Source organism: Rhineura floridana, chromosome 9 (genome assembly GCF_030035675.1).
Source record: "Rhineura floridana isolate rRhiFlo1 chromosome 9, rRhiFlo1.hap2, whole genome shotgun sequence".
NCBI lineage: Eukaryota > Metazoa > Chordata > Lepidosauria > Squamata > Rhineuridae > Rhineura > Rhineura floridana.
This window is the reverse complement of record NC_084488.1, coordinates 97,506,701-97,520,013: the sequence shown is the minus strand read 5'-3', so window position 1 is coordinate 97,520,013 and position 13,313 is coordinate 97,506,701. Positions and strand designations below refer to the sequence as shown.

At 39.9% G+C, this 13,313-nt stretch overlaps 1 protein-coding gene across 1 annotated transcript in view; it reads left to right on the top strand.

Moving 5' to 3' along the window:
- The first annotated feature begins 644 nt into the window (after positions 1-644).
- The window catches only part of C9H4orf17 (chromosome 9 C4orf17 homolog), a 31,265-nt gene continuing 18,596 nt past the window's right edge, over positions 645-13,313 (top strand). Inside the window, exons 1-2 of the mRNA XM_061582946.1 lie at positions 645-937; positions 10,943-11,061. The gene's annotated coding sequence lies outside the window, so the exon portion shown is untranslated. The remainder of the gene's footprint in view (positions 938-10,942; positions 11,062-13,313) is intronic.

Genomic DNA, 13,313 nt, shown 5'->3' with positions numbered 1-13,313 from the left:
TAATTTGCATTAAATTTGCATGTGCTAATTTACACATGTGCAGAAACTAACATTCTGAGGAGAAATTTAAATGTTAAATGTTACATTGTTCTTATATAATCGCTCTTTGGTGTATAAATAGTTAACTGAATAAAAAGAAAAGACTTGTAGTTTACTTTTCACTAAGTTCTGAGAGACACAATGTTTAAGTGCTCTCTAGTTGATAGTCTGCCAAGAAACAGCTAGGCTTATACAGTTACAAAAGAGGTGACTCTGTAGCGTGTGAGATTTTCTGTTTTGACAGTTGGCAGTAGAATCCAGCTTTTATATAGGTCAGAAGAATCCAAAAGGTCAAGCTGTGATAGTGAACATTCCATTTGAACACATTGGTCCTTAGTTATAGGCCAATGAGAAGACAGAATTTCAGAGAGAAACTTATGATTGGTTAAAATCAGCCTTTGTCAACCTGGTGATCTCTGGATGTTTTGGACTACTCCCATCAGCTGACGGGAGTTGTAGTCCAAAACATCTGGAGGGCACCAGGTTGGTGAAGGCTGATTTTAACCAATCATAAGTTTCTCTCTGAAATTCTGTCTTAGAGAGTTCTGACTGGAGAGAGTAAAAGGGCAGGCACAGCACTGTTTCAGAAAAGATTTCAGGAAATCTTTGGAGAGCCTTTGAGGGGAGTCTGGCTGGAGTCTGTGAAGAGACCAAACAACCTAGAAAGAGGTAGAAGGTGGTCTGAGAATCACTGAAGGCTGTGAGAGTTAGTTAGGAGTGGAAGACTCCAGGGCAGTGCTCCGTGATAGCATCTGGTCAGAGTGGCAGCAGTCAGCAAATGGCATCAGGAAGCAGGAAGACCTCAAAAGAAGCAAGTGTGACATCTTTGTGGGCTGTGCCCTGGTCCTCAAATACCTAACTAGAAAGAAGACTTCACGTCCAGCCCTCAGTAAAGCCTGTAAGTTAACTGGGGGAAGAGAACCCTCACCAGAGGGAGGACTTCAGGTGGAGTTCTCTCTTCAGGTGAAATTCTTTGTATAGCCTGTGGGGAAAACATAAAGGCAATTAGTTATGTGACAGAGCAGAGAACAAAGAAGTTGTTTGAAATTTATGATTATGCACTCTTTCTGCCAGATGAATTTTACACTGTCTCCTGTAAGATATATAGTGTAAATTTCCGTTTTGGGAAAATATAGACTTTATGTCCGTGAAGTCAGAGAGAGTAAACCTTGTCAAGGTGGCACCAATGTTTAGCTGATTGGATTACTCCTTGGGCAAACCTGGAATATGGATTGTTCCTTGGTATGTTTTATTTTATTTATTTATTATTTGATTTATATCCCACCCTTCCTCCCAGCAGGAGTATTTACTTTAGCTAAGTAAATACACCTGAGTCAGTCACCTCACTCTGTCTGATGGTAGGACCATCTGTGTTGCTTTCCCACCCACAAAGACTGCTCTGCTAGAGACAAACTCTGTCTGATAAATTACCAGAGTCATGAAAGTTTCCACAAGTCTGTTTTCTATCTGTCACATTACATTTGACCTATTGTCCCTTGAACCAATAAACTGTGGCAGAGAAGCCTATTTTCAAAATATTTGACAAAAAGCAGTGATACAAAACAAGAACAACAAATAATGGGTTAGCAGATGAAAGTTAACTCATTATTTGTTGAGGAATTTTCTGCAGGGCATGATCATAAGATGGATGGAAGGAAGGAAATGTTTGGACACACTTTTAGAGAGGGAAGCATTCAGCCATTCAGTTACCAGCTCCCAGGCTTTGGGCCAAAGACTCAACTTTTGGTGTTAATTCCCAGGGCACCAATTTAAATCTCAGGGCCACCAGCTAATTTAGCACACCTGAGCATCTGGGTAGGGTTTGGGGAGAAATTCAGTTCAGTTTGCATTTTAATGTGAGCTGACCTAATTCATGCTTCATGAAACAATACACCAATCAAAACACAGCTATCATTCAAAATGTGTGTTTCTCTGAATTTTGTGGTCTAGTTCTCCAACCAAAAAAAGTGGACACAAATGCTTATTAGAGGAAAATATGGATAACAATGCATATGTTACTGAACATTACATATAGAATTACACTGCATTAGGGAAAAATTCTTGCACAAATGTGTGTATTAAGCAAAACAGCATATAAAACATGTCTCATAGGAGAAATGCACTCTAAAATGTGGATGTATTTTTGCAAGGACTTTTCTAAAAAAATGCAAACTAATACAGAAATGTTGCTAACTGAACTTAAATTTTAAAAAATGAGGAACTGGGAGAAAGTGCCTCTTGTAACTATTATTGCACATGAAAGTTCACATGAAGCCCAAACAGCTTTATAAATAAATAACCTGGACTAATAATCTGGACTAATGCCCTGGCCACATCATTCCAGATTTGGTAGACAGAGAAGCATGTGGAACTAGAAGTGCTTTACAATGTATTTTACTCACCATTTATAAGAGATTCCCTGTTTTCTCGTCAGAAGAGCCCTGCTAAATCAGGTCAAAGGCTTATCTAATCCAGCATCCTGTTTTCCATAATGACCAATTGGATGCCCATGAAAAACCCACAAGCAGGGAATGGGGGCAATGGCTCTTTTCCACTGCAGTTCCCCAGTAATTGGGGTTCAGACTCTAGAGGTAATCATCATGACTAGTAGCCACTGATAGCCCACTGATGATATCTTCCATGCATTTGCCTAATTCTCCTTTAAAGTTATCTAAATTGGTGACCATCACCATTCTTGCAGTAGCAAATTCCTATTACATCTTCATTTTCCTCTTGTACTTTTCATTTTTCTGAGCCTTCCTATATCTAGCACAAACCCTTTCCCATGTGTGTGATGGTTGTGCTCAGGGAAGGACTACTTGCAATGTGACAATGCCAGTCCATGGACTAAGATCCACAAAACTGGGGGTGGGGAACCTTTTTGGCCCAGTGGGCCAGATCCTTATCTGTGCCCACCTCCATGGGCCAATTTTGACATGTGGGCTATCCACATGTAGCGTAGGGCTGTCAAAGCTATTTTCTACAGGGTTCGTCAGCTGCACAATCAAGTTTCCCATAGGTTAAAACAATACAGCAGAAGTGTATGTGTAGAAAATATCCAACTGAGATGTGATTTTAGAGGGCATGATTGTGATAAGCATAAGCTCTGAATCAAAATGGCCCCACAGTCCTCTACTTGAGAAACACTGCCTTAAGAAATTGACATTCAGTCGTTTCAGTGGGACTACCTGGCTTTAGGATGTCTGACATCTGTTATCTTCGTATGCCTGAGTAAGTAGTATCAAAATGTAATGTCAGCATGACTAAATCAATTATTAAACCTGAAATATTTCCGCTAGCAATGGGATTCGCTAACCATGCACAAAATGCAAGGGTTGTATTAGTGCTGAAAAAGGAGAGTTCTTTCTGACTAGATCTCTCTCTGTGTGTGTGTGTGTGTTTGTGTGTGTGTACACACATACATATTTTGCTTATTTGCCACAAGATATACATACATGCAAGATACTGAGGATGAACATAGGAAGAACCCTGCTGGATTAGCCCAGTATTCTATTCCCCATGGTGAACAGCTGCACCATAGATTTATATAAAGGCATTACTATGTTATTGTCAATCCCTCTCCTAAATCCTAAAACAGCATTCATCTTTTTTACTCCTGTCACACACTGAGTTAATGTTTCCTTTGAGCTTTCCACAACTGTCACTCTTCTTATGTTCTTGGATAGTCCCTGTCACTTCAGACCCCATCTATGGATATGCGAATATGGGATCCTTTCGGCCCACCATTCATCTTACTTACATTGATATTAATTTGCCATTTTGAGCCCATTTCTCCAGTTCGTAGAAATTCTTTTAGAGCTAGTTTTCTTAAGTTTATACCTTGTTGATAATTTGCTTTCATCCGCAAACCTGGCTGTGTTACTGCTAACCCCATCTCCAGATTATTTATGAATGTACAATTGCACCAATCACACTAGTTTCTTGACGGACCCCACTGCTTATTTTTGAAAGCTGTCAGTTTATCCCTAGACTCTGCTTTCTGTCATTTAACCAGTTTCTAGGGATGGGAGAAATTCTATCAGTTCACATTTAAAGCCAAAGTTATCAAATTTGCACTTTCCAAAACAATATGAGAACCAAAACACAGCTATCATTTTAAATTCACACTTATCCAAATTTTGCAATGCAGTTCTCCAACCACTCAGTGTTTACAAAAATTAATATATTAGGGGAAAGGGGGCATAAAAATGAATATAGTAGTGAAAATAACATTTAAAAATACATTATATGAGGATAAATTTATTTATTTATTTATTTATTGCATTTGTATACTGCCCCATAGCCGAAGCTCTCTGGGCAGTTTACAACAATTAAAAATATTAAAAACAAATATACAAATTGCTTGCAAAAATGTGTACATTTGTCAAAACTGAGTGCAAAAATATGTTTTATTAGGAGAAATTCACACTAAAATGCTCATGATTTTCATGAGGATTTTTTAAAAAAAATAACAAATTGCTGCAGAAATGTGGAGAACCAAATTTAAGATTGGAAAAATGAGAAATGGAGAAAACTGAAATTGACAGATCCTTCCCTCCCACCTGAGTGGCCAATCAAAAAATTTTACCCTGATCCCAGAGTATTAAGCCCCACGAGGATCCCACCTTACTGAAGGTAAGCAGGTCTGGGTCTTGTCAGTGCCTGGATGGGTGATTGCTTGGGAATCACATATATGTTGACTTGGGTTTCATGATGAAAGAAAGGTGGGGTGTAAATGTAAGAAAACAAGAAATAAAATAAGTAAAAGGGACTGTCCTTATATACCATGAATGCCATGTTTAGTAAGGAGGCCTTGGTGATGGACTTTATTAAAAAAAAAAATTCAAAGTGTGAATAGGAGCTATTTGGTAGACATAGTCTATCTACATGTTTCTGGCATAAGAACATAAGAAAAGCCCTGCTAGATCAGGCCAATGGCCCATCTAATCCAGCATCCTGTTCTCACAATGGCCAATCAGATACTTATGGGGACCTCACAAGTAGGATATGAATGCAACAGGACAGGACTCAATTCCTAGAATGTGATAAGGTGAGACTTCCTTTGCAGAAGTTAAACTGATTTATTCAGCAGCAAGTCTTCTTTTTCCATATGTTTGACATGTGACAACATAATTCTGTTTATGACAACAGAAGATTTATGCAACTTCAAAGCTGATAACGGGGACATTGAACTTGTCAAAGATTATCAATACATTAGCACAGTCATTAACCAAAATGGAGACAATAGCCGAGAAATCGGAAGAAGGCTAGGACTGGGGAGGGCAGCTATGAGAGAACTAGAAAAGGTCATTAAATGCAAAGATGTGTCACTGAACACCAAAGTCAGGATCATTCAGACCATGGTATTCCTGAACTTTATGTATTGGACAGTGAAAAAAGCGGATAAGAGAAAAATCAACTCATTTGAAATGTGGTGTTGGAGAAGAGCTTTACAGATACCACGGATCGCGAAAAAGACAAATAATTGGGTGTTAAATTAAACCAGAACTATCACTAGAAGCTAAAATGATGAAACTGAGGTTATCATACTTTGGACACATCATGAGAATACATGATTCACTAGAAAAGATAATAATGCTGGGAAAAACAGAAGGGAGTAGAAAAAGAGGAAGGCCAAACAAGAGATGGATTGATTCCATCAAGGAAGCCACAGACCTGACCTTACAAGATCTGAACAGGGTGGTTCACGACAGATGCTCTTGGAGGTCACTGATTCATAGGGTTGCCATAAGTCGTAATTGACTTGAAGGCACATAACACACATATACACACACACAAATGCTATAGTTAATAAAGCCTTCCAGTAATTGTATGAGGTAGACGTTAGGATAACAGGTCTGTACTTTTCTGGCTGTGGTTTGGGGGGGTGGCATGAGGAGCCATGAGCAAAAATCAATTCCTCCAGCGGTTTCAGTCCCTTTTGTTCCAGTTGGTACTTAAATTACACAGCTAATCAAATTGTTATTAAAATGCATCTTTGCATCATTCTCTTTGGAGGTGCATACAAATGCAGACTGAGGTTCTCCAGCTGTCTTTCTCAGCTGGGTCAAGATAGCAAGCTCTCTCCTGATTGGCTTTTAGCTATCACTTCTATTTGACTTCTCCTTGTGTAAATAAGTTCATAACCTGTAGCAGTCTTTAACATTTACACAGCCTCTTCGTTACTTGCGTAATGTTTGCTCAATGAAACTAGGATTACTATAATGCATGGGTAGTCAATGAGGTGTCCTCCAGATGTTCTTGGACTACATCTCATTCCTGACCATCAGCCATGCTGGTTAGAACTGATGGGAGTCAGAGTTCAACAGTATCTGGAGTGCACCATGGCTACTCCTAGTACAATGAAATCTAACACACACAGTTAAAGTGAGATTTCATTTGACATTTCTGACCAGCTAAGTAGGTTATACGTTTGTGGTGGGGGGCTTGCTCCATATTTTCCATATTTTTATGATATGTCTTTTCTTGCGTCATTACAGTCTACAAAGTTGTGGATAGAGGACTGCAATCCACCAAACTGTTCTGCAGTGCCATGTCCATCAGTTTTACTGTGGCGCATAACAAATTCTCACACAAGTTCTGTTACAATGAATGGAACTTGCATTAAAGTAATACAACAAAGCAATTGATAAAAATGAGCGGGACCAAATCAAAACTGAAATAGACCCATTGAATTGAATGAACCTTAGATAGACATCTCTATTACCATCAATGGGTCCATTTTGAGACCCTGGATGATTACATCCCTGAAAAAAGGTAGTTTCCAATAAACAGATGAAAAAGAGCTCTATGAATATGCACACTCCACCAAAAATACCACACAACCATGCAACACATTCACCATGATCCAGTGGCCCTGGTGTGCATGCACATAATTAAATGTGCATATCACCCTTTGCAGAAGCTGGCCCATTCATTTCAAGGTCTGGGAACATTTCATGCAGGGAATGTAATATGTAATCTTGTAACAAGAACAGCTTGCATAGCTTTGCACAGTGGAGGAAGACAAAGAGGTCTGCCCACTCCAGCTCTCAGTGCTGCTAAGGAATAAGCCTGCTGTGTGGATGACCTTTGTTCTTTGCTGCTGTGGTTTACAGTTTTTTTTAATTGTTATAACTGTATATGCCCCCATTACTGTCATTTTGTTTTTGTTTTCAAGTTGTACACTGCTTTGTGATTTTTATGAAAAGTGATATTAATAGTTTCCAATTAAATAAATAAATGAAAGGACACACAGGCATGATGAATGTAGCATGCTTGGATTCAACATAGGAGACTATTTGGCTTTTGCTCAGATCAACACTTGTCAGGGTTGTGTTTGGACTTTTAAGTAATAGTATGCCTCTAAAATAAGCTATCCTGTCCAGTTGCCCCTTGAATCTAACACTTTGACTGAAGATACTGGGACTACTGTACAGGCACTGTTACATTTTCCCACTGTGGAAAATCCATGTTTCAGAACAAATTCATGGGCAAGTTACATTGATTCTGCGTGTGGAGCTTTACTATAATGTTCATTTTTGAATGGCATTTTTACATTATCCTTCTACAGGAACACCCCCAAACATTCCTACGGAGAGAAAAATACTATATTGGAATCAGCCCTAAAACACTGGAAGATTACATTGCCATCATCTCTTCTTTTTGCTCATCTATATACCTACAATCATATTATAATAATGGCAATTAAGGCTGTAATCTGCATTTTACCAGTCTCCTAAAGAAAGCCAAAGGTGCCAGTGAGAGTTTCCCAATGCTAACTGCTGCATTGTGGGGGGGTGTACATTTCACCAAAATAAGTTCCACCAAGGCTTAAACCTCCCCTCCCCATTCACTGTAGGTCTGCTAACTGGTGTTTAATTTTTTAAAAACCACAATGCGATTGCTAATCATACTGGCAGGGATGGGGAACCTTCAGCCACCCAGATGATGCTGAATTGTGACTCCCATCATCCCTAGCAAGCATGGCCAATGGCCAGGGATGATGGAAGTTGTCGTTCAGCAACATCTGGAGAGCCAAAGGTTCCTCACACCTGATATTGGGTTGTAGCCAACTATATTTTACTCAAAAGTAAACCCATTGGAATTGGAGCTGTTACCCATGTCCATTAATTTCAGTGGGTTTACTCTGAGCAAAATAACTCAGTTTGGATGCCACCCAAGGTGCCTTGGAAGCACTATCATTTGCTGTTTCAGTAAAAGTGCTCATCTTCACAAGTGCAGCCGCTCAACAAGGTTAAGATCATCTTTGAAATTGCAGGAGGGTGGTCAGAGGAGTATATCTTCATTCTTGAATCTGTAGCCCTCCACAGTGTTGCTGGACTAAAGCTATATACACACTCCCCTTTGCTCTGCATGTGGTGCACTCCCACCAATGGTTTGGGAAGCAGTGTACACATTATGTGTACACATAATCCATATCTAGTCTATATCTATCCTGTTTTCTTATGAAATACTGCATTTTGATGTATTTCCCCCCCCGTACTAGTTTCAATGTGAATTGAGGAAATGACCTAGCTGTGTTTTAAGCCAATAATATGTAAACAGTCTATGAATCCCAAAAGCATTGACCATTGGCTGTGTTGGCTGGGGAGGATGGGAGAGAGGCCACAGGTTCTCCATCCCTGCCATATGTGCAAGGTATTTTTGCCTCACAGAAATAGACATAACCAACAGGAAAAAAGAGCATTTTCCCAATGTTTATATAAAACAATGCTAATAAATAAGAAATAGCATGGACTCCACGTATCTGTATTTTCCAGGGGCATGCTGGTACTTTCTAGTATCTGTCCTTAGAACATTTATGTCCCTATTTTGCCTTTTAAGGAGGATTTTTATCAAATAATAACAATGATGCACTAGATTTCTTCAGTCTTCACCCAGGTTCCCCAGGTTTCTAGAAGATAATATCTGAGCATAGATGACATGCTCCCAGCAAAATGTATGTCAGTGCTCTCACCTTGCAAAGAAAATGGTAGTGCACTGCTTCTGTTCAGCACCACATGGCACGACCTAGATTGTAATTATTGCTGAATGTGCGTTGAGTTGCAACGCTTCTGTACTAAGTACAACCAGACCCATTGTGAAATCAAACATTCCATTAAAGATTACATTTAAAAAAGAGAAAAGTGCCATAGTCAGATTACTGATTCAGAAGCCAGGATAGGACAAGCCATTGCTGGATAAATGGACAGATCAGTAAGTGGGCAGAGAACAACCTTTAGCAGCTGTGAGAATACTGGTCCTACAAAACCTCAAGAATGGTGAAATATTCTATCTGTAAAATGTTGAAGAGTATGAAATAGCACCATCTAGTGGCACTCTGGACTACACTGGAATAGATGCTGAGTTTCCAATGTTAATTATTTGAATATCCTGCAACCAGGTGAAAACAGAGTGCTTTTAAACAAGAACAGATCTGTTAAATGTTGTGGAAATTTTGGATCTTCCCTTTTAAAACATTGAACTGTCAAGAATAGGGTGGTCAACTATACAGAGGACAGTCCTCTATTTGAAGAGCTTTCAGAGAATAGCCCTCTTTTAAAGGCATCCTTTATTTGAAGGACAGTCAAGTTTAAAGATAAAGAAAGAGAAAGAAAGAGCAGAAGGGGTCTTGAAGTTGCCCATCAACAGTTTGTACTTAGACACCAGACTAAGAAGGTACACAGGCCAGCTGGTCACAGTCTTTCCTGCTATGGTGAGATGCATTGTGTTTCTATTTAAATTGTAATAATTATTTCTAAATTTGCATCTATACATATACATTAGTATTTTCATTTTTTTATTTGCAAGTCTGTGTCTTCTTTTTTGGTGAGGATGTACCAGCTCTAGATAAGGCTTGGTATGGGGTGATGCTGAAGACAGCCTTCTTAGTAGTGGTGCCCCAGCTCTGGAACTGAATTGTACAAGGCACTGCCATGCATGGCCCCCATTTCAATAGCCAAAATACATGGAAAGAAATAAGGAACTGGGGGCAACTACCAGACCTTAGTCAGTCTGTTATCTGTTTATTTTCCTGGGCTGTACCTGAGATTAATCCCATGGTAGGCATCTTGGAGAATTCTGATGGAAATAGAAACAGGAGCAGAAATTGCTGATGTTCACTTATTCGTTCCATGACTAGAACGGAAATCAATCCAGCGAATACAATTGCAATTCACTGTTGTTGTTGCTTTCAGTCTGCAAACAATATGTAATTGATTACATGTTCCCCTGATATGCATTCCATTTCCTTTGTACTGAAATAAGTGAGCTGGGGATAATGTAATGATGATGCAATTTACATAATTTCATCACAGTGGACAGTGAGACAAAATGTCATTTTTAGCAGAGGATGAACTGCAGTAGAACAGAAACAGTGCTGCATGCGACGAATACATGCTGCATGCAATGGAGTGGAAAATGATGTTTCCTTACATCCCTATCCCATGGTCAACCACACTGCTTATTTAGGAATGGTTATTTTATGTTTGATATTCATCTGATGATCCTGTGGAGGCTGAACATCTATATACATAAATACCTTTCCAGTGGTAAGTGAGGAATTATCGGATGCGTATCTTGCTTACTTAACTGTAAGCAAGAAAGCATATGCTTACTTTACACTTGTATGAGGTTGGAAGATGTCATAAAAGAAGTGAATGAGCACAGAACTCTGGAGAGAAAAGATTCTTGGATTCCAGACTGGTCCAGGTTGCTGGTCCCACTGCTTGACATTTGCTGAGATGTTCAGTGAAGAGACAATCAAGTGAGGCTAAGAAGAGCAAAATGTAAGTTGAAGAGTCTGAAGGTCTCAGACTGGCTGGCTGAGATGAGGGCTTGATATTGCATTGCAAAAACTGCTTTGCCTGGACAGTTTAACTTTAAAATATTTCATTTTCAGTGCAGAAAAGCAAAAGTGCTTGATTCAAAAGAAGACGTTGCAACCCTGTATAAAACAAAAGAGACTTCACAAAGCTTGCACAGCTAAGGAACATATCTCCTCTTGTGGCTGTTCAGCAGGTATTTCCATGTACTATGTATTTTTGAAATGGTTTCTAGTGTGCTGTTTTGCCTCATCATTTAATTAAAGCAAGTATAGGCATAACTCCAGCCACTTAAGCATTTGTAGGTCCTGGGGCAGGCAGGTGCATTATTCCTTCTTTCCAGTAGTGTTAAAGAGACTGGCACCATCACCTTTAGAAGTGTGTCCTATTCATTTCAATGGGACACATTTCTCTGTATGGATATATATTTCAACAAGTCTTTCATAATGTGCACAAGAATTTACACATCTGCAGTAGTATAGTTCTCTCTCTCTCTCCTCCCAGTTTAATAGCAACCCAGAGCACATTACAACCTACTTTTGGAATTCCCTCAATGCACTGTAGGCCTGATAGTTGTGGACAGAGTCCAGCAGCAGTAGTGTAGTCATTCAGGGTTGCAGGGGGTCATAGACCCATTACGTTTTTGGGAGCAGGGTCCCAACCAGGTCCCTATGTATGAGCCAATCAGTATCAAAAGGCAGCATGTCAGCCACTGAGAAGAGGCCTTGTCAGTGGTGTAGTTGTCCAGGGTCTTGGGAGGTCTTAGACCCTTTGTTTTTTTGGGAGAAGGGTCCCTATGTCTCCAACATCCTATGAGCAAATCAACATGAAAGGAGAATGTGTCAGCCACTGAGAACAGTCTTCTAGCATGCTTCCTTGTCCTTTCCTGCTGATTGGAGCCAATCAGAGTGAAAGGAGGTGACTCAGCCACTGAGAAGACTCTTCTCTGTAGTCAATACACTCCCCTTTCATGCCAATTGGCTCCTAGGAATGTGTGTTGTTGTGAGAGAAGGCATTGACAAGGATAGAGAAGCAGAAAGCAATATGTAAACCTGGTCAGGTTATTCTATGCTATTGGGTTGTATAATCTTAGAAGGGGTGTGGCCCAGCTGTGATTACCATGAAAGGACCTTGCACTTCTGAATTTGCCACTACACGACTGGTCCTTGTCCTTTCATGTTGATTGGAACCATTCAGAGTGAAAGGAGATGAGGTGAGTCAGCCACTGTGAAGACTCTTCTGAGAAGACCCTTCCATGCTGATTGGTTCCTAGGGTTGTCTGTTGTGGTGGAGTGTGGATTCACAAGACAACAGGGAGAGCAGACGAGGGAAAATGGAAAAGGGTGTGTGGCTATGATGGGGCATGGCATGACTGGCTATCATGAAGGGACCTTCCGTTCCTGAATTTGTCACTGCACTACTGGAACCCAGCCACATATGAGGGGTCATAGATGAACGGTGGAACTTTGTGAGCAGAAGATCCCAAGTTCAATTCCTGGCAACTAACCCAAAAGCTGAACAACAAAGCTGACCTGGTTTCTTTCTTTCTTTCTTTCTTTCTTTCTTTCTTTCTTTCTTTCTTTCTTTCTTTCTTTCTTTCTTTCTTTCTTTCTTTCTTTCTTTCTTTCTTTCTTTCTTTCTTTCTTTCTTTCTTTCTTTCTTTCCAACTGACAACACTAATCTCATTTAGGCATTTCCCATCCTGTTCCAATATGATTTTCCCCTCTTTAACTTGTACATTCAGGAGATAGTAATATTCACAACCTACTTGCTTCTGTTGACATGATTCTCTCTTGCAGGTATCAGGCACATGAAATTTCAGAACAGGCATCTCTCTCTAATATGGTTGACTGAGTAGGAAGCAGAGAGAGGGAGAGAGAGAGACAGACAGACAGAGATTTAGGGTGTTTCCAAAATGGAGGTTTATTATCAAGCATGCAGATTTTTTATAGCATTCACACATGTAATTGCCATCAAAATGCCAACCTGTATCTCCCACGAAGTTTAATCCAAAATTACGCTTGTTGGGGGAAATCTAATAAGTTACTTACACTTGTTGCTGATGGTCTGTTTGTAATATTAAGCCCCTATCTGGAAGACCCCTTAGATGAGGGCAGGAAGCAGGCTGTTGCCACTCCCTTAAGGGTCTCTCTCTAGTTATATATCCACATGTCCAAGATTACCAGTTTCAGACCATATGTGACTATTCCTTAGGAACACCTGCTGTGGCTGCATACATTTAAAGCGCATGTTGTCCCCCAAAGAATCCTGCAAAGTGTAGCTCTGTGAGAAGTAAACTACAGTTCCCAAGAATCTGTGGGGGAAGCCATGTGCTTCAAATGCATGGTGCGTACAGAGCCTATAATGTATTAAGCACAAGTGTCTTAAGTGCAGTAGTGTAGTGGCAAATTCAGAAGTGCAGGGTCCCTTCATGATAGTCACAGCCAT